An 11,288-nucleotide genomic window follows, 5' to 3' on the forward strand; every position below is an offset into this window, starting at 1 on the left:
GCGAGTTGAATCTTCAGTTTGCCGGGCGCGCAGGTACTCTAAAAAGTTGGACAGGGTTGGCATGTCTGTGTTTGTCTCCCAGTCTGATTCCTGACAGAGACCCTGACCACTGACCTTTTGTTAGTGTTCTCTGGTGCACTGCAGCCAAACACTCTGGACAAAGGAGAGGGCAGCTCTCCTGAAAGCAGCCAGGCAGAAGAGATGGGGAGGAGAGTGGTGTTTGTGAGTGCTTGTGTGTGTGTTTTGCCAGTTTGTCTGTTTGCTTTAGGGAAGTCACACACACACATGCATACACACTAGCACGGATGCATGTGCGCACGCACACACACCCACACCCACACACACACACACACACACACACACACACACACACACACACACACACACACACACACATTAGAATGCACACACCATCTCACACACATGGGAACCTGATATAATAATTACCAGATAGCATTTTTCACCCCGTCACCACAAGATGAATGTTTTTGGTTAGAAAGTTTTGCTTCACACCTGCACACCACTGTTTTGGTTCAGTGCGGTTAGAAAGTTTTGCTTCACACCTGCACACCACTGTTTTGGTTCAGTGCGGTTAGAAAGTTTTGCTTCACACCTGCACACCACTGTTTTGGTTCAGTGTGGTTAGAAATTTTTGCTTCACACCTGCACACCACTGTGTTGGTTCAGTGTGGTTAGAACGTTTTCCTTCACACCTGCACACCACTGTTTTGGTTCAGTGTGGTTAGAAAGTTTTGCTTCACACCTGCACACCACTGTTTTGGTTCAGTGCGGTTAGAAAGTTTTGCTTCACACCTGCACACCACTGTTTTGGTTCAGTGCGGTTAGAAAGTTTTGCTTCACACCTGCACACCACTGTGTTGGTTCAGTGCGGTTAGAAAGTTTTGCTTCACACTTGCACACCACTGTTTTGGTTCAGTGCGGTTAGAAAGTTTTGCTTCACACCTGCACACCACTGTTTTGGTTCAGTGCGGTTAGAAAGTTTTGCTTCACACCTGCACACCACTGTTTTGGTTCAGTGCGGTTAGAAAGTTTTGCTTCACACTTGCACACCACTGTTTTGGTTCAGTGCAGTTAGAAAGTTTTGCTTCACACCTGCACACCACTGTTTTGGTTCAGTGTGGTTAGAAAGTTTTGCTTCACACCTGCACACCACTGTTTTGGTTCAGTGTCGTTAGAAAGTTTTGCTTCACACCTGCACACCACTGTTTTGGTTCAGTGTGGTTAGAAAGTTTTGCTTCACACCTGCACACCACTGTTTTGGTTCAGTGTGGTTAGAAAGTTTTGCTTCACACCTGCACACCACTGTTTTGGTTCAGTGTGGTTAGAAAGTTTTGCTTCACACCTGCACACCACTGTGTTGGTTCAGTGTGGTTAGAAAGTTTTGCTTCACACCTGCACACCACTGTTTTGGTTCAGTGTGGTTAGAAAGTTTTGCTTCACACCTGCACACCACTGTTTTGGTTCAGTGTGGTTAGAAAGTTTTGCTTCACACCTGCACACCACTGTTTTGGTTCAGTGTGGTTAGAAAGTTTTACTTCACACCTGCACAACACTGTTTTGGTTCAGTGTGGTTAGAAGGTTTTGCTTCACACCTGCACACCACTGTTTTGGTTCAGTGTGGTTAGAAAGTTTTGCTTCACACCTGCACACCACTGTGTTGGTTCAGTGTGGTTAGAAAGTTTTGCTTCACACCTGCACACCACTGTTTTGGTTCTGTGCGGTTAGAAAGTTTTGCTTCACACCTGCACACCACTGTTTTGGTTCAGTGCGGTTAGAAAGTTTTGCTTCACACCTGCACACCACTGTTTTGGTTCAGTGCGGTTAGAAAGTTTTGCTTCACACCTGCACACCACTGTTTTGGTCCAGTGCGGTTAGAAAGTTTTGCTTCACACCTGCACACCACTGTTTTGGTTCAGTGCGGTTAGAAAGTTTTGCTTCACACCTGCACACCACTGTTTTGGTTCAGTGCGGTTAGAAAGTTTTGCTTCACACCTACACACCACTGTGTTGGTTCAGTGCGGTTAGAAAGTTTTGCTTCACACCTGCACACCACTGTGTTGGTTCAGTGCGGTTAGAAAGTTTTGCTTCACACCTGCACACCACTGTTTTGGTTCAGTGTGGTTAGAAAGTTTTGCTTCACACCTGCACACCACTGTGTTGGTTCAGTGTGGTTAGAAAGTTTTGCTTCACACCTGCACACCACTGTGTTGGTTCAGTGTGGTTAGAAAGTTTTGCTTCACACCTGCACACCACTGTTTTGGTTCAGTGTGGTTAGAAAGTTTTGCTTCACACCTGCACACCACTGTTTTGGTTCAGTGTGGTTAGAAAGTTTTGCTTCACACCTGCACACCACTGTGTTGGTTCAGTGTGGTTAGAAAGTTTTGCTTCACACCTGCACACCACTGTTTTGGTTCAGTGTGGTTAGAAAGTTTTGCTTCACACCTGCACACCACTGTGTTGGTTCAGTGTGGTTAGAAAGTTTTGCTTCACACCTGCACACCACTGTGTTGGTTCAGTGTGGTTAGAAAGTTTTGCTTCACACCTGCACACCACTGTTTTGGTTCAGTGTGGTTAGAAAGTTTTGCTTCACACCTGCACACCACTGTTTTGGTTCAGTGTGGTTAGAAAGTTTTGCTTCACACCTGCACACCACTGTGTTGGTTCAGTGTGGTTAGAAAGTTTTGCTTCACACCTGCACACCACTGTTTTGGTTCAGTGTGGTTAGAAAGTTTTGCTTCACACCTGCACACCACTGTTTTGGTTCAGTGTGGTTAGAAAGTTTTGCTTCACACCTGCACACCACTGTGTTGGTTCAGTGCGGTTAGAAAGTTTTGCTTCACACCTGCACACCACTGTTTTGGTTCAGTGCGGTTAGAAAGTTTTGCTTCACACCTGCACACCACTGTTTTGGTTCAGTGCGGTTAGAAAGTTTTGCTTCACACCTGCACACCACTGTTTTGGTTCAGTGCGGTTAGAAAGTTTTGCTTCACACCTGCACACCACTGTTTTGGTTCAGTGTGGTTAGAAAGTTTTGCTTCACACCTGCACACCACTGTTTTGGTTCAGTGTGGTTAGAAAGTTTTGCTTCACACCTGCACACCACTGTTTTGGTTCAGTGTGGTTAGAAAGTTTTGCTTCACACCTGCACACCACTGTTTTGGTTCAGTGTGGTTAGAAAGTTTTGCTTCACACCTGCACACCACTGTGTTGGTTCAGTGCGGTTAGAAAGTTTTGCTTCACACCTGCACACCACTGTTTTGGTTCAGTGCGGTTAGAAAGTTTTGCTTCACACCTGCACACCACTGTTTTGGTTCAGTGTGGTTAGAACGTTTTGCTTCACACCTGCACACCACTGTTTTGGTTCAGTGTGGTTAGAAAGTTTTGCTTCACACCTGCACACCACTGTTTTGGTTCAGTGTGGTTAGAAAGTTTTGCTTCACACCTGCACACCACTGTGTTGGTTCAGTGTGGTTAGAAAGTTTTGCTTCACACCTGCACACCACTGTGTTGGTTCAGTGTGGTTAGAAAGTTTTGCTTCACACCTGCACACCACTGTGTTGGTTCAGTGTGGTTAGAAAGTTTTGCTTCACACCTGCACACCACTGTTTTGGTTCAGTGTGGTTAGAAAGTTTTGCTTCACACCTGCACACCACTGTTTTGGTTCAGTGCGGTTAGAATGTTTTGCTTCACACCTACACACCACTGTTTTGGTTCAGTGTGGTTAGAAAGTTTTGCTTCACACCTGCACACCACTGTGTTGGTTCAGTGCGGTTAGAAAGTTTTGCTTCACACCTGCACACCACTGTTTTGGTTCAGTGCGGTTAGAAAGTTTTGCTTCACACCTGCACACCACTGTTTTGGTTCAGTGCGGTTAGAACGTTTTGCTTCACACCTGCACACCACTGTGTTGGTTCAGTGTGGTTAGAAAGTTTTGCTTCACACCTGCACACCACTGTTTTGGTTCAGTGTGGTTAGAAAGTTTTGCTTCACACCTGCACACCACTGTTTTGGTTCAGTGTGGTTAAAAAGTTTTGCTTCACACCTGCACACCACTGTTTTGGTTCAGTGTGGTTAGAAAGTTTTGCTTCACACCTGCACACCACTGTGTTGGTTCAGTGTGGTTAGAAAGTTTTGCTTCACACCTGCACACCACTGTGTTGGTTCAGTGTGGTTAGAAAGCACAAGTTGCACCACTGGTGTATAAAATGAAAAGGCAAGAGGCTATGATCCCTTATTGATGTCACCTGTTAAATCCACTTCAGTCAGTGTAGATGAAGGGAGGAGACAGGTTAAAGAAGGATAGACAACTGAGACATGGATTGGGTATGTGTGCCATTCAGAGGGTGAATGGGCAAGACTAAATATTTAAGTGCCTTTGAATGGGGTATGGTAGTAGGTGCCAGGCTCACCTGTGTGTCATGAACTGCAACCACAGGAGGTTGGTGGCACCTTAATTGGGGAGGACAGGCTCATGGTAATGGCAGGAGCGGAATTAGTAGAATGATATCAAAAACATCAAACACATGGTTTCCATGGTTCCCAGGTGTTTGATGCCATTCCATTCACACCGTTACAGTCTTTGTTATGAGCCGTCCTCTCCTCAGCAGCCTTCACTGTCTGCAACCCTGCTGGGTTTTTCACGCTCAACAGTTTCCCGTGTGTATCACGGACAGTCCACCACCCAAAGGACATCCAGCCAACTTGACACAACTGTGGGAAGCATTGGAGTCAACATGGGCCAGCATCCCTGTGGAACACTTTCGACACCTTGTAGAGTCCATGCACCGATGAATTGAAGCTGTTCTGAGGGCAAAATATTTGGTACACTCAGTGTATGTAGCCTACTCACTACGGTTGTTGTACAAAAGGCCACTATTGGAATGGCAACAGTAGAATCATTTTTGTTCAAAATGTGTGGTTTTAAGAACCAAAATGCAATTCCATGATGAATGCAGTGCAGTGCTTTGTTTCTATTTGTCAAATGTGGCCTACACCATAACAACAAATGCAGGCTGTATATGAGTAGCTCGCACATTGTAATGAAAGAAGGTTGAAGGCCTCTGCTCTAGTCTTTTCAAATATGACCCATATTACTGCAGCTACCTGTTATTCTTTCTACTGCACATTCCGTGCCGCAATTTATGGATATATACAGCTGCCCCAAAAACTCTAGTTTGATGATAATAATGATAAATTAATAATATATTTGTAATATTATTATTATGTGAACATGATCAATGATGAAATTGAAATGCAAAACTCCAGTTTCAGATTTGTCAATGAATTATTTGAGGTGGGATTTTCAGGGGAGTAGATTAGTAATCTAGTCTTTAAAACACTTTTTCAATATCATTTATTGTGGCAAAACCTAAGAAAAATAGTTGTGTTCTGTTCATAAAAATGGCTTCCTCCTGTTAAGAAACAGTTTTGAATTGCAGGAAAACTGTTTTAAAAGCTTTTGCACCCCCATTTTCAGACAAAGTCAAGCGCCAATGCATAAACACATACACACACACACAATCACTGGCACACACACACACATACAGTTGACATCTTCCCCTCCCCTACGAAGGCGCCCCATTGTTAGCACTCGTGTAAATAAGCCTGCGGCGGCCTATTCCATTTTTTTATTGTTTATTTCTCCTCTTTGAGAAATGAAAGGGAATTCCTTAGCGGATGGAGGGATGGATGATTCATACATTATTTTGGATGAGCTACTTCTTTTTTTTCCATCCCTTTTTTTCTCTCCATTGGACTGTGACTCAAAGGTCACCTGAGTTTGGAGCAAGGAAGCACACACATGCACAGACTCACTCACAAACACACATGAAAAAACAGACACACGCAACACTCCCTACTATTTCTCAAGAGGAAAGAAAGTTGAAAAACGACTAAACTATTCTGCACAGTCATCCTACTAGATTACAGCTGCAGCAGAATTCTAGAACCAAGCAGTCAGTGGAGACACAACAACATTTAGCCGTCGCTAGTGGGAATGACAGGCAATCATCATCAACCGCAGAGTGGAATTGGAGCGATAGAGAGTAGGTGTACGTCCCAAATGGCAGCCTATTCCCTATGCAGTGCACTACTTTAGACAAGGGCCCATAGGGAATAAGGTGCCAGTTGAGTGACTCTAGGGAGGAGGTAGAGGACTTCTTTTTCCCCCACTTCTTTTTCTGTTTTGTCTGTCTGTCACTGTCTCCGTCTCTACTGCTGTCACTCTGTCTGTCTCTCTTTATGTCTGTCTGTCTGTCACTGTCTCCGTCTCTACTGCTGTCACTCTGTCTGTCTCTGTTTATGTCTGTCTGTCTCTGTTTTGTCTGTCTGTCACTGTCTCCGTCTCTACTGCTGTCACTCCGTCTGTCTCTGTTTATGTCTGTCTGTCACTGTCTCCGTCTCTACTGCTGTCACTCCGTCTGTCTCTGTTTATGTCTGTCTGTCTGTCACTGTCTCCGTCTCTACTGCTGTCACTCTGTCTGTCTCTGTTTATGTCTGTCTGTCTGTCACTGTCTCCGTCTCTACTGCTGTCACTCTGTCTGTCTCTCTTTATGTCTGTCTGTCTGTCACTGTCTCCGTCTCTACTGCTGTCACTCCGTCTGTCTCTCTTTATGTCTGTCTGTCTGTCACTGTCTCCGTCTCTACTGCTGTCACTCTGTCTGTCTCTGTTTATGTCTGTCTGTCTGTCACTGTCTCCGTCTCTACTGCTGTCACTCCGTCTGTCTCTCTTTATGTCTGTCTGTCACTGTCTCCGTCTCTACTGCTGTCACTCTGTCTGTCTCTGTTTATGTCTGTCTGTCACTGTCTCCGTCTCTACTGCTGTCACTCCGTCTGTCTCTCTTTATGTCTGTCTGTCTGTCACTGTCTCCGTCTCTACTGCTGTCACTCCGTCTGTCTCTCTTTATGTCTGTCTGTCTGTCACTGTCTCCGTCTCTACTGCTGTCACTCTGTCTGTCTCTCTTTATGTCTGTCTGTCACTGTCTCCGTCTCTACTGCTGTCACTCCGTCTGTCTCTCTTTATGTCTGTCTGTCACTGTCTCCGTCTCTACTGCTGTCACTCCGTCTGTCTCTCTTTATGTCTGTCTGTCTGTCACTGTCTCCGTCTCTACTGCTGTCACTCTGTCTGTCTCTCTTTATGTCTGTCTGTCTGTCACTGTCTCCGTCTCTACTGCTGTCACTCCGTCTGTCTCTCTTTATGTCTGTCTGTCACTGTCTCCGTCTCTACTGCTGTCACTCTGTCTGTCTCTCTTTATGTCTGTCTGTCACTGTCTCCGTCTCTACTGCTGTCACTCTGTCTGTCTCTGTTTATGTCTGTCTGTCACTGTTTCCGTCTCTACTGCTGTCACTCCGTCTGTCTCTGTTTATGTCTGTCTGTCACTGTCTCCGTCTCTACTGCTGTCACTCCGTCTGTCTCTGTTTATGTCTGTCTGTCTGTCACTGTCTCCGTCTCTACTGCTGTCACTCTGTCTGTCTCTGTTTATGTCTGTCTGTCTGTCACTGTCTCCGTCTCTACTGCTGTCACTCTGTCTGTCTCTCTTTATGTCTGTCTGTCTGTCACTGTCTCCGTCTCTACTGCTGTCACTCCGTCTGTCTCTCTTTATGTCTGTCTGTCTGTCACTGTCTCCGTCTCTACTGCTGTCACTCTGTCTGTCTCTGTTTATGTCTGTCTGTCTGTCACTGTCTCCGTCTCTACTGCTGTCACTCCGTCTGTCTCTCTTTATGTCTGTCTGTCACTGTCTCCGTCTCTACTGCTGTCACTCTGTCTGTCTCTGTTTATGTCTGTCTGTCACTGTCTCCGTCTCTACTGCTGTCACTCCGTCTGTCTCTCTTTATGTCTGTCTGTCTGTCACTGTCTCCGTCTCTACTGCTGTCACTCCGTCTGTCTCTCTTTATGTCTGTCTGTCTGTCACTGTCTCCGTCTCTACTGCTGTCACTCTGTCTGTCTCTCTTTATGTCTGTCTGTCACTGTCTCCGTCTCTACTGCTGTCACTCCGTCTGTCTCTCTTTATGTCTGTCTGTCACTGTCTCCGTCTCTACTGCTGTCACTCCGTCTGTCTCTCTTTATGTCTGTCTGTCTGTCACTGTCTCCGTCTCTACTGCTGTCACTCTGTCTGTCTCTCTTTATGTCTGTCTGTCTGTCACTGTCTCCGTCTCTACTGCTGTCACTCCGTCTGTCTCTCTTTATGTCTGTCTGTCACTGTCTCTGTCTCTACTGCTGTCACTCCGTCTGTCTCTGTTTATGTCTGTCTGTCTGTCACTGTCTCCGTCTCTACTGCTGTCACTCTGTCTGTCTCTCTTTATGTCTGTCTGTCACTGTCTCCGTCTCTACTGCTGTCACTCCGTCTGTCTCTGTTTATGTCTGTCTGTCTGTCACTGTCTCCGTCTCTACTGCTGTCACTCTGTCTGTCTCTCTTTATGTCTGTCTGTCTGTCACTGTCTCCGTCTCTACTGCTGTCACTCCGTCTGTCTCTCTTTATGTCTGTCTGTCTGTCACTGTCTCCGTCTCTACTGCTGTCACTCCGTCTGTCTCTCTTTATGTCTGTCTGTCACTGTCTCCGTCTCTACTGCTGTCACTCCGTCTGTCTCTGTTTATGTCTGTCTGTCTGTCACTGTCTCCGTCTCTACTGCTGTCACTCTGTCTGTCTCTCTTTATGTCTGTCTGTCTGTCACTGTCTCCGTCTCTACTGCTGTCACTCCGTCTGTCTCTCTTTATGTCTGTCTGTCTGTCACTGTCTCCGTCTCTACTGCTGTCACTCCGTCTGTCTCTCTTTATGTCTGTCTGTCTGTCACTGTCTCCGTCTCTACTGCTGTCACTCTGTCTGTCTCTCTTTATGTCTGTCTGTCTGTCACTGTCTCCGTCTCTACTGCTGTCACTCTGTCTGTCTCTCTTTATGTCTGTCTGTCTGTCACTGTCTCCGTCTCTACTGCTGTCACTCCGTCTGTCTCTCTTTATGTCTGTCTGTCTGTCACTGTCTCCGTCTCTACTGCTGTCACTCTGTCTGTCTCTCTTTATGTCTGTCTGTCTGTCACTGTCTCCGTCTCTACTGCTGTCACTCTGTCTGTCTCTCTTTATGTCTGTCTGTCACTGTCTCTGTCTTTACTGCTGTCACTCTGTCTGTCTGTCACTGTCTCCGTCTCTACTGCTGTCACTCTGTCTGTCTGTCACTGTCTCCGTCTCTACTGCTGTCACTCTGTCTGTCTCTCTTTATGTCTCTGTCTGTCACTGTCTCCGTCTCTACTGCTGTCACTCTGTCTGTCTCTCTTTATGTCTGTCTGTCACTATCTCCGTCTCTACTGCTGTCACTCTGTCTGTCTGTCACTGTCTCCGTCTCTACTGCTGTCACTCTGTCTGTCTGTCACTGTCTCCGTCTCTACTGCTGTCACTCTGTCTGTCTGTCACTGTCTCCGTCTCTACTGCTGCCACTCTGTCTGTCTCTCTTTATGTCTGTCTGTCACTGTCTCCGTCTCTACTGCTGTCACTCTGTCTGTCTGTCACTGTCTCTGTCTCTACTGCTGTCACTCTGTCTGTCTCTCTTTATGTCTGTCTGTCTGTCACTGTCTCCGTCTCTACTGCTGTCACTCTGTCTGTCTCTCTTTATGTCTGTCTGTCTGTCACTGTCTCCGTCTCTACTGCTGTCACTCTGTCTTTCTCTCTTTATGTCTGTCTGTCTGTCACTGTCTCCGTCTCTACTGCTGTCACTCTGTCTGTCTCTCTTTATGTCTGTCTGTCTGTCTGTCACTGTCTCCGTCTCTACTGCTGTCACTCTGTCTGTCTCTCTTTATGTCTCTGTCTGTCTGTCACTGTCTCCATCTCTACTGCTGTCACTCTGTCTGTCTCTCTTTATGTCTGTCTGTCTGTCACTGTCTCCGTCTCTACTGCTGTCACTCTGTCTGTCTCTCTTTATGTCTGTCTGTCTGTCACTGTCTCCGTCTCTACTGCTGTCACTCTGTCTGTCTCTCTTTATGTCTGTCTGTCTGTCTGTCACTGTCTCCGTCTCTACTGCTGTCACTCTGTCTGTCTCTCTTTATGTCTGTCTGTCTGTCACTGTCTCCGTCTTTACTACTGTCACTCTGTCTGTCTCTCTTTATGTCTGTCTGTCTGTCACTGTCTCCGTCTCTACTGCTGTCACTCTGTCTGTCTCTCTTTATGTCTGTCTGTCTGTCACTGTCTCCGTCTCTACTGCTGTCACTCTGTCTGTCTCTCTTTATGTCTCTGTCTGTCTGTCACTGTCTCCGTCTCTACTGCTGTCACTCTGTCTCTCTTTATGTCTGTCTGTCTGTCACTGTCTCCGTCTCTACTGCTGTCACTCTGTCTGTCTTTCTTTATGTCTGTCTGTCACTGTCTCCGTCTCTACTGCTGTCACTGTCTGACTTTCTTTATGTCTCTGTCTGTCTGTCTGTCTGTCACTGTCTCCGTTTCTACTGCTGTCACTGTCTGACTTTCTTTATGTCTCTGTCTATCTGTCACTGTCCCCATCTCTACTGCTGTCACTGTCTGTCTCTCTTTATGTCTGTCTGTCACTGTCTCCGTCTCTACTGCTGTCACTGTCTGTCTCTCTTTATGTCTGTCTGTCACTGTCTCCGTCTCTACTGCTGTCACTCTGTCTGTCTCTCTTTATGTCTGTCTGTCTGTCACTGTCTCCGTCTCTACTGCTGTCACTGTCTGACTTTCTTTATGTCTCTGTCTGTCTGTCACTGTCTCCATCTCTACTGCTGTCACTCTGTCTGTCTCTCTTTATGTTTGTCTGTCTGTCACTGTCTCCGTCTCTACTGCTGTCACTCTGTCTGTCTCTCTTTATGTCTGTCTGTCACTGTCTCTGTCTCTACTGCTGTCACTCTGTCTGTCTCTCTTTATGTCTGTCTGTCACTGTCTCCGTCTCTACTGCTGTCACTGTCTGACTTTCTTTATGTCTCTGTCTGTCTGTCTGTCTGTCTGTCTGTCTGTCTGTCTGTCTGTCTGTCTGTCTGTCTGTCTGTCTGTCTGTCTGTCTGTCTGTCTGTCTGTCTGTCTCCGTCTCTGCTGCTGACACTGTCTGGCTCTCGCTATGTCTGTCTGTCTCTGTCTCCGTCTCTTCTGCTGTCACTCTGTCTGTCTCTCTTTATGTCTGTCTGTCTCTGTTTCCGTCTCTGCTGCTATCACTCTGTTTGACTCTCTTTATGTCTGTCTGTCACTGTCTCCATCTCTACTGCTGTCACTCTGTCTGACTCTCTTTATGTTTGTCTCTCTCTCTGTCTCTGTCTCTGTCTCTGCTGCTGTCACTGTCTGT

The 11,288-nt window shown here is 46.4% G+C and overlaps 1 pseudogene; it reads left to right on the forward strand.

Moving 5' to 3' along the window:
- The window catches only part of LOC115180579 (IQ motif and SEC7 domain-containing protein 3-like), a 121,047-nt pseudogene extending 114,916 nt beyond the window's left edge, over positions 1-6,131 (forward strand).
- The last annotated feature ends 5,157 nt before the right edge of the window (positions 6,132-11,288 follow it).

Source organism: Salmo trutta, chromosome 40 (assembly GCF_901001165.1).
Source record: "Salmo trutta chromosome 40, fSalTru1.1, whole genome shotgun sequence".
Taxonomy (NCBI): Eukaryota; Metazoa; Chordata; class Actinopteri; order Salmoniformes; family Salmonidae; genus Salmo; species Salmo trutta.